The 14,149-nt window shown below is 42.5% G+C and overlaps 1 long non-coding RNA gene across 5 annotated transcripts in view; it reads right to left on the reverse strand.

Annotated features, from left to right (window-relative positions):
• The window catches only part of LOC110360700 (uncharacterized), a 71,420-nt gene that overhangs the window by 9,667 nt on the left and 47,604 nt on the right, over positions 1 to 14,149 (reverse strand). The gene's annotated exons all lie outside the window — the stretch shown is intronic.

Here is a 14,149-nt window from a genome sequence, read left to right on the forward strand (position 1 = left end):
GTCTCTATGTCTGGCTGCTGCAAAAGCGCCTGATGGAGCTGTTGGATAGCCAATAAAGCATCAGTGATCCTACCAAACAAATTATTACTTTGCCTCTTGTCAGAGCTGTTCATGTGCTTAATGTACTTGTAATGCAGTCATTTCTCTTCAGTACTGCTGGGGACAAAAAGCCTTCCAGGGCAGCAGAAGCTCAGCAGTGAGCACAGTCTGTAAATTATGATACTCCAGTCCTGAGAGGACTACGGTGGTCCATGCAGAGCACTCAGGAGGAGGGAGCCTTGATGGTCCATTTTTCCATAAATGCAGGTCCAGGTCCCTGTGTTTCCACACAGTGTCTCTTGCTCCTTGCTTGGGTAAGTCATGAAGCTTTCCACACTTTGAGTCATTAGATTCCTCGAGGACTGCAGCTGAAAGAGCAGGGAGCATGCTGAGACCATGGTGCTGAGACCATGGTGCTGAGGCCTGACTGCCCTTATGTCTGTGATGCTCCTCCTTGGCCAACATTGCCTCTGCTCTGCAATGGGCCTGCTGAACGGCCGAGGCTGGTGGGCACCTGCTTAGAGCAGCATCAGTCACAGCATGTTGCTCAGGACGTTGTCCAGTTAGACCTCCAATATCTCCAAAGACAGGGACTCCGCAATTTCTCCAGGAGGCCTGCACCACTACTGAACATGAACCCTGTTAACAAGAACTGGTGTTAACAGGAATTCCCAAAAAGAATCACGAGACAGGCTGGGGCTTCTACCTCCTGGATTTTCTTCTTCTCCTGGGGTCATACTATCAAACTAATACTTTGGCACTTAGTAGCAGTAGTATATTTTCGTATTTTCGTTAAGGCTATACCCATTATTTTGTTCCACCAAGGGAAAAAAAATAGAACTGCTGGGTTTGGTGACTATTACAGAAAGATGAAAATTAGATTTGACAAATGGCTTTTAAGAAATGAGTTAACAATTCATCTCTTTAAGTCATTACTAATAATCCAGCTTTGGCTACAACTGGGTATTTTAGGATTCTGCCTCTTTCCTTTCTTTGTCAGTTTCCCCAACTAGTAAAAAAGACTACAATGCATGGCTGAAGAAGAATTACTGTTTTCTTTGCACAATTTCTAATTTACAAAGTTTTAACTAGCTTTGAAAAGCCAGACTTATGGTGCAATTTAGTGGTTCTGATGTTTGAAGAAGTACAAACAGTTTGCAAGAGTACAGAGAAACAGAAGGGCTAGAAAACACAAAGAAAAGTGAAGAGGGGGAATTGAGAAATCAAAGAAAAAGCAATTTACTCAACTTCCTGGACATCTAGAACATTTTTCTTTTTAATATTTTGAACAAGCTGAGCAATTCTTCCACGGAAAGATGAAAAATTATGTCCATAGCACCTGCCTGCCTCTAAAATCCTCAAGACAAACTCACACATGCATTTTAATTGAAAACTAACATTAGACAATGGTGTTTTTCTTCCATACACCACCTTGGGGAAAAGATGAGGAATAAACAAGTCGTCTGAATCCCAAACCTCCAAGGCATATTTAAGGTCCATCCCAAAGAGGTCATTATTCAACAAGTCAGGTAGATAGTGTCAACTGAATCACTGCCAAAGTAATAATGAAATAAATAAACAGAGGTAAAAGGTTATGAAGACAGGACAACACTTGCTATCTCATTTCCTCCTTGAATGCAAGGGAGCAGGCAGTAAAGTTAATTAACTGCCCCTGAGATGGATGGGCTCTGTGGTGTAGTCACCTGATTGTCAGGAAAGTCACCCTCCTTGGCATTTATTCAAGTAATTGCAATTAGCAAACAAGTGATCCTTCTCGTGAATTGATTAGGCTTCCTTAGTGTCAGGGAAGTGATGGCTACCTGACTTCCCCCAGTTTTTTTCCCATGTTTGCTGATAGTTGCCTCACTATTGACAGTCACTGAGTTATGCTCCCTCCAGGCCACTGAGCCCTCCTGGGCTCTGTCATGTGCCCAGCAGCAATTAACTGCTGGCACGTGTTGTACAAAGTCAGTAAACAAGAAACCAGGAAAGGTGGTAGTGGTGATTAGGGAGATCACCTTGCCTCACAGGCCTCAGAGAACTGCCTGGATCACTTAGGCTCACGTCCCTGGTTACAGGAAGCCATCCCATAGGTGGATAGTTCAGAAGGGTGTGCTGAACATCCATTCACACAAAGAAAGAAAAACCCTAACACTGGCTCAGATGCAAAGCTCTGGAGTCAACAGGAGATTGATTCTCTGAACACTGTTTTATGCTTGTATTTTAAAGGTATTTAGGTGTCTAAAGATGCAAAATTTAGCCTCCCCAGAAGCACTGAAGTGGGTAGATTCCCACGTTAACAAATGACCCACGGGAACTCAGGGCAACAAACGCAAGCTTTGCTATTCCAGGGAGCATGAGGAATGCTGCAAATCCTGTGTACTGACCAAGGATGCTCTCCACTAGCTACGTCTACAAAGAGCACCGAAGATTCACAGTGGAAGAAGGCACAAAACATACACTGCTGTCCTGAGGACTCTTATCAGCCCAACAGTTGGTGCCACACCAGGTCTCCAGCTCCTGCAGATCAGCGCTGCTCCACAGACCTGGGCTGCATCTTGTCACACCAGTAGAGTAACTGGCACAGCAATGGCTTGTATTCTCTCTTCTGCTGAGTCCACTTTTATCCATTAAAGTTGATAATGGGTTATGGCCTGAACTCAAAATTCCTGCTCAGCATTAATAACTCCCTTAATTACAAGCTGATAATCCAAAAAGAAATCCCACCACTAACATCAAGTATTGTACTGAACAAGCTGTCCTTTTGTGCCTGCTGGGGAGGACTGAGGAGGACATGCTCTCACACATCGCTCTTTATGACGGTAAGCAGGCACATAAAGCCAGTTTTGATAAAGGGCTTTATCGTATAACCCAAAGCAGTTCATCTTAGCAACAGTAAATGCCAGGACACTGTATAAATCATTTTATGGTAGCAGTTGCTTTATACTTAAAAGGGTACTCATGTCAGATACTGTCTTTGCTTGGGTCTAGCACTGTAGAAAATGCTTCTCCCCAGACGATATAACAGACTAGGTCAATGGCAATGTCATACATGCAGCAGAGTGATGTTAATTCATTATAACACACTCAGGACATAGGTCTGTGCGATGCAAGGTGCTGCCTAAGGGGAAGCTGTCATATGAACAGAAACTTTGTGGAGTCAAAGCAGGACAGGAGTGGCAGTTTGGGCAGATGCTAAGTGGAAGGTCTTTCTCCATACCCTCCTTCTTGCATTTGATCTACTCTGACACTGTGAGGGAGCCACCACCCTGCAGCTCCATCACAGGGGTTGTGCAGCCACGAGACTTCCCTGGGAGCTCAACTCTTCATATAGCAAACTAGAAAGAGTCTGTTACAAATTCACTCTATTATTGGTAATAATGATCATTACCAATTACTATAAAATTAAGGCAATATGATATTAATGATAAGGTACTAAAATAGGGAACAAATTTAGGAAAAAACATTCCTCTGGCAGTCAGCCTGCATTCAGTCTCAGGCGCAGATGCACTGAAATCTTCCTCCTCACTGAAGTGCTCACTGCTAGTGATCATCCAAGAAAAAATTCAATTCTGAATCAGAAAAAAATATTTTTCTCATTTGCTCTACACGATCATCACATTCAACAGCTTCATATTATTGTCACACCTGAAGTCATCATATCTCATCTGTCTGTATTTACTCATTTATCACTAAGATCATAAGTATGATTTTTTTTTTTAAATCAACCACTTCAGGAGCCTACGCTCTCTGGCACAAGTTCCTCAAATTCTCGTGATTCCCAGCTCATGTCTGGAGATATCAATACTGGGCAGCAGTAATTACAAAACCAAACACCATCATGCTCTGTGCAAGCATTTGTACAATCCATGGCATTCCTTACACTTCAATTCTTAGCACATAAATTAGCACCAGAAAATCCCTTTTCATTCTAGTGAAAGTAAAGGTAGTTCACTCCACCAAAGCTCTGCAGTATATTCTATGGCCTGTCAAATCCTTTTTATTACAACACTTTTCATTTCAGAAAGGAAAAAAACAGAAAAAAATCTCTGCTCATTTCAAGTCTCAAAGCAGATCATCTTCACTGGATGTGGAAAGCAGTCTTGATCAACTAGGACAGAAATGAGGACTGGGTTCTGTCTTTCAGAACAAATGTTCTCTGTTTATTCCCGCTCCTCAGCCAGTCTGTTCGCCACTCTGCTATCGACTGCAACTCTGTCCAGAGACTCTCATTTACTCTAGCAAATGAGCCAATAAATCTAACATGTCATAATCCCAACGCCAAGTAAAAAGCATGGGACTGAATCTTCCACCATAGTAAATCCGGACAGGCAGGGTAAATCCTATATTCAGTTTTAATTAAAATCAACTAAGTACATGATAGAATTATTCTAGATTGTACCACCAAAGTTGTATTACGGAATTTATGTGGATTTCATTCATGTGTGTTGATGTAGAAGAGCTGGTCATAATGCATATTGAAACTGAGACCTCTTTACAATGACATCCTCTTGTCTTCTCCCTATGAACATCAAATGGGAACATGTGTGTCTTCTGTTGTCATGTCTCCTGCTCTTGGAGACACATCTAAGAATCAGTTCCAGAGCTGGAAGAACCTATTGCTTCAGCCTTGACTCGAGTTATGGGGAAGGGGATAGAGGGGGCAGATACCTGTCTTGAGAATTAATTTTCTTGCCTTGTGTAAGCAAGGAATGAAATTTTCTAGACAAAACCAGATCTAACCACTATATCCAACCCAGTGTCATTGTCCCAGTCACCTGGAAATACTGCCCAAAGACATTCCCTGCTGCCTCCTAACCTCTCCCCTAGAGAGCAAGAGAAACAAAGCACCAGGCATCACAGCTCAACAAATGACACCATGGACTGTCTACTGATAATCAAACTCTAATTGGTACAGCCAAGAGATTCTTAGACTGAACATGAAAAATATTGTAATAAATATTCAGGACAGGGGTAAAGCATTTTCTTCAAAAGACTTCCTCCCCTGGTTAAGGTTGCAGAATCCTGATCCTGTCCTTCGTGGGAATAGGATATTGCAAGTCCTTTGCATCCTGATCTACATTGTCAGCACATCCAAATAAGCTGGCGTTTTCTGAACAAGACTTCGCTGTAGTTGCTTCTTGCCTTCTCACCAGCTACTGTATGTAATCAGGCTGCATTGAGGATAAAATATATTTTTAAAAAGGGAGAACCTAAAAAACCTTTTGAAAATCTCTACTAATCTCCTCCACATTTGTGTTACAGCTGTGCAATAATTTCCTGGACTCATTATTATGGAAGTATTTTGTGGCCATATTATGCAGTCCAGCAGCTACCAATGCTGAGTCTTCATTCACTTGTAAATGATACATCATCTTCATTTTCACATGCCTAAGAAAGTGATTCTATTAATACGATTACACTTTTGATGTTTCCTAACTAAGGCTGCCTGTCACAACATCTGCACATCCCAGAAAAAAATAAAAGAAAAAACCCCAACTAATTTTTTCCCTCTTTTTGCTAATGTAATCTGCTTTAACTCCACTGATTTTGTTCTAACTTCCAGAAGGGGAGTTGTGTGGAGAAGGCAAGTGAATGAGATGAAAAGCTGAGGACTGTAGCAGCACCTGTACCTCATCAGAACCACAGTCACTCCAGCCAGCATCCTGCAGGTGTGCTTGGATGCAGAAACCTAGGGAGAGAGCAGAAAGGACATCCATAGGGACATCTTCTTTCTGTATCATTTCAGCTTCCAGTGGAGATTTGGAGACATTCTGTTTTGGAAGATGCACTTGTTTGGTTGTGTTTGACAGCTGTAGTTACACTATTATTTCACTGAACTTCTTTGATTTCCTTTTGAGTCAGTCTCTCCATCAAACTGCTAAGGGTCTGCTTTTTCCATAAGTATTCACTCTCGTTCAGTAGCATTGAAATTCAGTTTCTTTTCCAGACCATTTAGAAATGCACTGACTAACAGAGATGCAGCAGGAGTCCCCTGGTGGCCTTTCCAAGAGAAAACAATCCACTTATTTCTTCATTTTGTTTCTTATTTTTTGACAGTCAGTTCAAGAGAAGACATCCACATTCATTCCATGGCAGCTCAGTTACTGTAAAAGCCTTTGGAGACATGCCTCATCAAAAAGTTTTGGTAACTGAAATATGCTATATTAACCGGGCCACCATTATTTGTGTACTTATTGGCTCCTCTGTTAGAATTTATTTCCTTCACAAAAAGCTGTTTCAACTCTGTCTCATACACCAAATTTACCCATATCTGTATAATTCAACTCATTTTTATAACTTCATCCAGTTTCCCTGCTACGAACTGCAAATACCTGTTTATAGGTTTCTAGAATAAAAGCAATTCTGGATTATGTTTTCAGCATCTTACAAAACTTTCTTTTTAATTTATCTTGTTTCTCCAAATTGTCTGAGAATATAACAAAGCAGAAGTAAGTTTGAAATATCAAATACTTGAAATATCAAATATCCCATTGGATAACAGGAAAAAGTTGTGCATTCACCACACTTGATGAATGCACATAGGGTACGCTTTGAAAATGAAATTTGTTTGTATCTCTTGGTACAAGCAACAGTGAGAAACTCATCTCTCTGCCATTCGGTTTCATCAGTGTTTACCCAAGTGAAAGACAAACAGAGAAGAAGGGAGGAAGAGAGAAAAGAAGAAAGAGAGAGAGAAAAGAAGAAAGAGAGAGAAGACGAGGAGAAGAGGAGGAGAAGAAGAGGAGGAGAGAGAAATAACTGCACTTTTTTTTCTTAAGGTCTGCATTCCTAGCTTATTTTCTGCCCCCATGTAAAAAATTCCCACAGCTTAAGAGAACAGGGATGGCTACTAGAAACTTGGAAAATGAATAGGGTTGTAGAAACTGAAACAGTGTGTTGTGATGTCCTTGAAATGTCAAATATTCCAGACACTGGAAACTGTTTAGAAACCATCTTTAGCAGGAACGTAAACAGAAACTTGATTCCTTTCACTTAACTCCATGCTCTGATGAAGTGGTCACGCAGAGCAAGATCATCTCACAGGATTAGAGCAGAAGTCCAACGCTGCACTAATGTTCAGCTGTTGCACACCACTACACCAAATGTCCTTTCATGCTGCAGCATCCTGCACCTTGCAGGAACAAAAGGACACGCAGTGCCACTGTGCTTTAGCCATGGTGTGTGTCTGAGGCAACCACTTCATTTTCATGATCTGTCTTGCAAAGTGGAGAAGAGCAAAACTGGTTTAGGGGATGGCAAGGCCAACTTCAGTATTTCTTTGCTTTGTTGCTTTGAACTGCTGCCTTTCTTGTCTCTTTCACCTCTGCTTCCATTTTCCCCTCAGCCACAACGTAAGTATCTCATTTTGACTATTTACTCCCTCAAGCTAAAATGTAAACTCTGCCCTCCTGTCCCTGTTCACTCTCCAGCCTGACAATTCTTTGTTTTTGCTCAAATCTGTACAAACAATAGATGCTCCATGCACGTATTCCTTCAGGTCTACCTCAGTGCCCCTCGATATCTCCACCCCCGAATGCCACTAATGGCTCCTCTTCTTTCATTGTCGCTTCTGACCCTCAAGGAGTTCCTGGTCTCTTCTCCTTTCTTACCCACTATTGTAATTATATTTTTCCCATCTGTCAATTATGCCAGTTTCAACAAATTGCTACAAACACCACCCACTTTCTTCCTTGTGCCCTTTATAAAACCTATAAAAAACACACAGAACTGACACTCAGCAATTCCTGAAAACCCCACAAACCATAAAGTAGGAAGCTTTAAACAGGCAATAATAGCTGGAGTTTAAAAATACTTCTTGAATCATTCATTATAATGATGGCAGTCATGGGGGCTGTGGGTGGCAAAAGCCAAACAGTTGAGGATAAAGACAGAGACTGATTTATCAGGCTGTGAATGAGGTAATGAATGCCACATTTGACCTCCTTTCTCCAGCAGTCATACTGTCAGATTCAGCTCTATATAACCTACCTAATCCTGGTCTGTGCTCTGTTCATTCCTGTCTCCGTAGTCCCTGCAGCTCATGCAGGATGCAGAACTTGGTGAGCCATGCACACAAAACCAGGGCTGGAGCTACCTAGAAAACATTTCCTGTGGCTGGAAGTTGTATTTGAAAGTTCCTACTGCAAGCATACATTGCTTAGAATGGACCCTGGTGGACAAAATCCCACTAAACTCTGTCTGTAAGCTTATGTTTTGGGCAGAGGAAAGTACTGAAAGGAAGAGAGAAACACAAACACTTGCACAATGTTTTCATCTGCTTTTGTAATCCTGAGAAAGGAAGTCTGGATGGAGATTGGTTCAAAGCTTGTTGTGGCTAATGGGCTCTGGAGCAAGCCTTTAAATGATCATTGTGGTTACACTTGTTCCTCTTCTTCCAGTCTAATTTGATATGATATTGAATTGCTCTGATCCTCATCTAGGACTGTCCTCCATGCAGTCTTGAGGGACTTTGAACCCTAGAGACCTTAAAGACAGGCAGTGCAACTCCCCAAAGATTACCACACAAAAAAACATTCTCATATATCTACAAGGGCTTTTGCCCTTAGAGAAGGCAGCAGTGATATAATCAACATTAATTCTGCATTGCTCCATTCTGTTCTCAGGAGAGGAGTCCCAGTGAACTATAGTATAAAGCCATTTTCATTTTATCATGTTTTAATATCTGTCAGGAAGTTGTAGAGAAAAAAAACTTACATTTCTAGCTAGGAAGAAAAAAAATAATTAATAATTTAGAGAGACTTAACAGAGACTATTCCACCTGGCGCATTAAATGAAAGAAGATGAGGCATTCTAATCATCTCAATATTATCCTTGCTTTACCGCTCTCTGAGAGAAGAGGCTTAAGTGATTCCTAAAAATAGTGGCAAAGGAACATTTCTGAACCTGTGTTTAGAAATCTCAGACACTTGCACCCTGATTCCACAGTAAGAAGAGACATACATCACCTCTCTTCTCCCTCTGGGTTCTGCCAAAAGACATTTGGCTACACAGGTCAGCCAGAGCAGCGGTGCTCTCGAACCATATAAACAGTAAATGGCAGCTCTGATTTGACATGAAGTATTCTCTATCTTTGCCCCACAGCACAGCTCAATGCAGGGAAAAGAGCATCTGCCCTTATTCTCTCTGCTGGCCCCAACAATGCACCCGGAGCAGTGCAGCAGCTGCTCTGTGCTTCTTCAGTGACTGTCTTCACTGGGAAAAATTTGGGACTGACTCAGGAGGAAAGAATATTATTAGGATTATTATGGCTGAGAGTTACCAAGCCGGGTAAATCCCTGGTAAACCAACACACAAAAGAGAGGTGGTTCCTGCTGTGTTGTGTCTTCTGTGTACTTGGTGTCAAATGGAAATGTGTCTTTTGGCTCTTCTTTTAACTGAATGCTGGCCTTATATGGTGGATACCACAAACAGCTGTACTGACTGACTACTCTTCCGCAAACTGGCCCCAGAGATGAATACAGAGCCGCCTGGAAGTTAAATGGGTTGTCCAGGTGATTTTTCAAAGATGACCGGTTCCATTTCAGTCCCACACCCTGCCACACCACAACGAAGTTGCTCGACACCAAAGAAGAGACATTATCTAAGAAAAAAATGTCTTTATTTCTCCTCCTGCAACTCTCTCCCTAGTCTCCGGCACAGCTGTTAATAATAGACTCTGCAAAGCAAGTATCGGGATTTGAAAGAGAAATGACAAGAAAGGGAATAAAAGGAATGAAGCCTTTGATGATTACTTGCTCCCAGAGTGATTTGCATTTATTTTCAGTGCTGGGAACAGGCACTAAGATCCAGGAAAGTCACCAAATACATTGTAACCCCTGTGTCAAGTTTCTATGAACATTAAGGTTTAGCTTTGTTTTTTCAGCTTCCTAGTACTAGATGTTTTCATCACTGTCTTCTCTTTCTGAGGCTGGATTTTTTTGGTTTTGGTTTGTTACATGACCTTTAATTTATAACCAATTCCCTGAATAACAGTCATAATTATTGCAAAATCCTGGTTTTTCATTTGACAGGTAGTACAAAACAAAGCTGGACACATGTTGATCAGCACGTTGACCAGCACACTGAATACTGTTGAGACATTAATCTCAGCAACCCTCAAATGCCTTAGTTAATATACAGTCGCTATGTGACCCCACAGCTTTCAGAGTCCCTGTAGCAAACCCACAGCCTATGGACAAAGAAACAATCTGTTAAACAAAATGCAGTCACCTACTTTCACACCTAGAACACGCCTGCAAATGCCCAATTTCTTTTAAAGGGATTTTAGAACAGACAGAAATCTGTGTATTTAAGGATAAAAATCAAATTTGACTGAAAGGGAACAAAGAACACAATTTTCTCTGGGCAATGTACCCTATAATATATCAGCTTCTTGCAGTTTGTGTGTTTACAGTCTAATTCTGGAGACTTTGTGGAGAAAGACTGGTCCTGCTCATATGGCTGCTCCTGTTCTCCTGACCTCCGGAAGATGCCTCCTGATGTGATGGTGTGACAGGTCTCAGCCTCTTGACAGGGGAAGGGAAGGGAAGGGAAGGGAAGGGAAGGGAAGGGAAGGGAAGGGAAGGGAAGGGAAGGGAAGGGAAGGGAAGGGAAGGGAAGGGAAGGGAAGGGAAGGGAAGGGAAGGGAAGGGAAGGGAAGGGAAGGGAAGGGAAGGGAAGGGAAGGGAAGGGAAGGGAAGGGAAGGGAAGGGAAGGGAAGGGAAGGGAAGGGAAGGGAAGGGAAGGGAAGGGAAGGGGGTGAGCACTGACAGCAAGGCAGGGAGCACAGAAACCCTCCGGCTTTTGCTCTTGCGCATGTCAAGGGGAGCGGGATGAGAAGGACCTCTCTGTCCCTTGTGTTCTCTAGGAATGACCTTCTGAAATACTCTGGCTCACAGGGGACTTTCTGAGTGGGGAAATAAAAGAGCTTTTTCTCCCCCCTGTCTTTCAAAGGCTGTTGTGCCAGCTGAAATAGAAAGCTTCAGCTTTTCCCTCTCAACCTGCTGAAGGCAACCCCAGGGAGGCCCCCACACCCTCCCCGCCTCAGCCCCGGGCTCTGCCACAGCACTCACCAGGGGTTTTCGCAGTTCAAGGTCAGCACCGAGGTGTCACCTCCCTCACAGCTAACTATGTTCTGCTTCAAAGTGATAATATTCATGTGTTTCTGCAGCTCTTCAGGTAAGCCCAGAGGCTCCTAGCAGCCAGAAAAACAGCTTCTGCAGAAGGGGCCCAGCTCCAGCCCTGCAGCTTGCACCCCAGCAGTGCCAGGGACCTCCACACCTGTCTGTGCTCAGTGCCAGGGAATGCCACAGAAAAGGGCACCAACGCATTTAAGATACTTGATCCAGGCAGGTAAAACACACTGAATGGGGGGGCGGGCAGAAACCAGAATGTGAACACTGTCATCCTGGCTCCTCTTTACTCTGTTCTAGCCTGCTCATCTTTCAGAATGTTGCATTATAAAAGCAAATACCTGGAAGCTCAGCATGAAACACTTCACCTTTCTGGTGTACGTGATCGCTAGCACAGTTCCAGAGCTGGCTACTGAAATAGAAATTTTCTCTAATGGATCTCCTGGTCTGTTCTATGCTCTTTTTGTTTTTTTTTCTAAAGAACAATAGCCCCATGCATTAGGTTTTAATTGTCCCCATAAAAACACCACGGTTTCCTGCTCCAGACTTGGTCCTTCTGCACTCAGGTTTTCACCTCCCTTAAGTTGCAAATGAGATTCACTGAACACTGCAAAGAGAAGTGTAATGGACCACTGTCAGGCTTCATTTTAGAGATGGGAAAAAAAACAAAGGGAAATATGCCAAAGGGAACAACCTTGAACTGTCTGAATTTGCCACATTACCTAAAAGTCTTTTTTAGGAAAGCCTGTCATTCAGGGCCCAACTGAGTTCACATACTGCAATTCGCAGGGCCAGTGTCATTAAAAGAAAGAATTCCTGCTCTGCCCACACTCCAGTGTGAGCCTGCAGACTGCCGTCCTCATGTGCTCCCAAGGGACAGGTTCAAGCAACCATTTTGGGTGGTTTATCAGACTTCTACTCTGAAATAGAATGACAGTGATAAAGATTTCCAGCTACTTATATTTGCTTTTTAATCACTGGAACAGTTTCTCTGCTTGTAGCTTACACAGGATGAAATGCTGTTTCCGAATCCTTTTATAATTCCTATAGGGTGCTGACACTGGAATTTGCTTTCTTTAAAGAAGAAACTCCAATATGTGACCCCCAGAAATACTACAAAGAGATTTCTCTTCTAGATTTCCCAGTTTCTATTTTACTTTCAATTTCAGGGTGTTCATTTGTAATGCATAAATCTCTCTATGTGATTACTTTAGCTTCATCAAGGAAAACTGCAATTTAAGAGGATAAAGACAAAAGAGGTACAGAGAAGGAATTTTAAAAATCCTTTCTTCTCTCAATCAGAACACTTACTTTGAAAATGTAGGGAGGTAGTTTTGCCTTTTTTTTTTTATTATAAGATTGAGTCATGATTTTTTTGAAACTCCAAATTCAGGAGAAAATTCAGGTTAGCTCTTCAAAGACGCGTGACAAGATTGAAAACAACTGCTCACTGAAGCTCAGTTTGCTGCCAAAACGCTGCCTTATGACAAATGCATCGTCTTCTAAAACCATTAATCTGGCTTATATAAAAACACTCTGTAACACTTCTTTACAGTCTCAAAAACTAACTCCACTGGTTTTTTGCAGGGAGAACATTTAGGAACTGCCAGGAAGACATAAAATAAGGCAATCAAGACCCAGCTTTTTAAAGTTAGAAAAGTGACAAAATTGTTTTCAAGACTTGAAAGGAGGAAATACTGCAAAAAATGCTCATGGAGCAAAAAGATGAAGGACTAGAGAACCGAGGCTCCTTTGGCAGCTCATACTCACCCTGAAAACCCAATTTACTGTTCTCACTGCTGCTGGGCCTGGGAGAGATGAGACCACTCCCGGTAGCCATGTCTCCAGGCATCCAAAAATGAACTCAGCCAAAACAGAAATGCGCAAACAGGGCACAGCGAACAGCTTGTCACCCCCTCCAACTCCCAGATTTTGTTGGCACGGGAATGCGCACACTCAAGCGCTGCTGTTTAGCTTCTTCCACCCAAGCAGGAAGATTTGCCGCAACATTTTCCTTCCTTCCCATTCCAACTGCACTTCAAGTCAGCAGCAAGCCCCTGACAGACATCCCCTTTTCCACAAGAGACAGCAGTTTCTCCTGGGGATATGAAGCACACCATTGCCATCTGTGCTGTTACAAAGTAAGACTGAGATAGTCTTACTCACTCTCAATCCTCTTCCTAAGAAGGTCTTTAAATAAATTGTAACAAAGGTCCCATCTCCCTTCCATATCTTTAGGAACGACACCTCCTCCTTTGCTCTGAGGTTATTTATGGAGAAAGTAAAGACGACTGCTTTCCTTCGAGTTCACTCACCAAGCTCCTTCCAATGGTACTGTCGCAGAGCATCCCAAAAGTCAATTGAGGCAGGCAACAAGCTCCAAACAGACACTATTCTAACCAGAACTGTTTAGCAAAAAGAAACAACTACAAACAGAGTCTATCCAAAATTATTCAGCACTCTGACAAAATTATAAAACACGGGTTTGAATACTTTTTAGGAGTTCAGTTCCTACACAACAGACTCAAACTCAAGGGGATCAGATCCCAAAACTCTACAGTGATGATTCAAAATGCACATCTTCCCACTCTGTGTCAAAGTGAGGACTCTCCAGGGCACCCACATCACTCACCAAATCAGCAAGGTCTCTCTTGGTCCCCAAGGAATGTTCCTTAGACAGGCAGTCTAAAGAGGTCAGCTTTTAACTGCAGACCTACTGCTCTGAGGAAGACCCACTCAACAGAGCTTCATTTATACCTACTTGAGTCTGAGCTGTGATCATTTATGGTAGTGGTCCCAAAACTTCTCTCAACTGAGGCATCTCGTTGGTCAAAGGCTCTGTCTGTCAAGGGAAGGGGTGTATACATGACCATATTGGTCCATCAGCCTAGAAGCTTCTCTTGCTTTTGTTGGGGTTGGAGTACATCTGCCACATGGACCCAGGAGGAGATGTTGCAGCCATCATGACTCCTCAG

The sequence above is a fragment of the Columba livia genome, chromosome 6 (genome assembly GCF_036013475.1).
Source record: "Columba livia isolate bColLiv1 breed racing homer chromosome 6, bColLiv1.pat.W.v2, whole genome shotgun sequence".
Taxonomy (NCBI): domain Eukaryota; kingdom Metazoa; phylum Chordata; class Aves; order Columbiformes; family Columbidae; genus Columba; species Columba livia.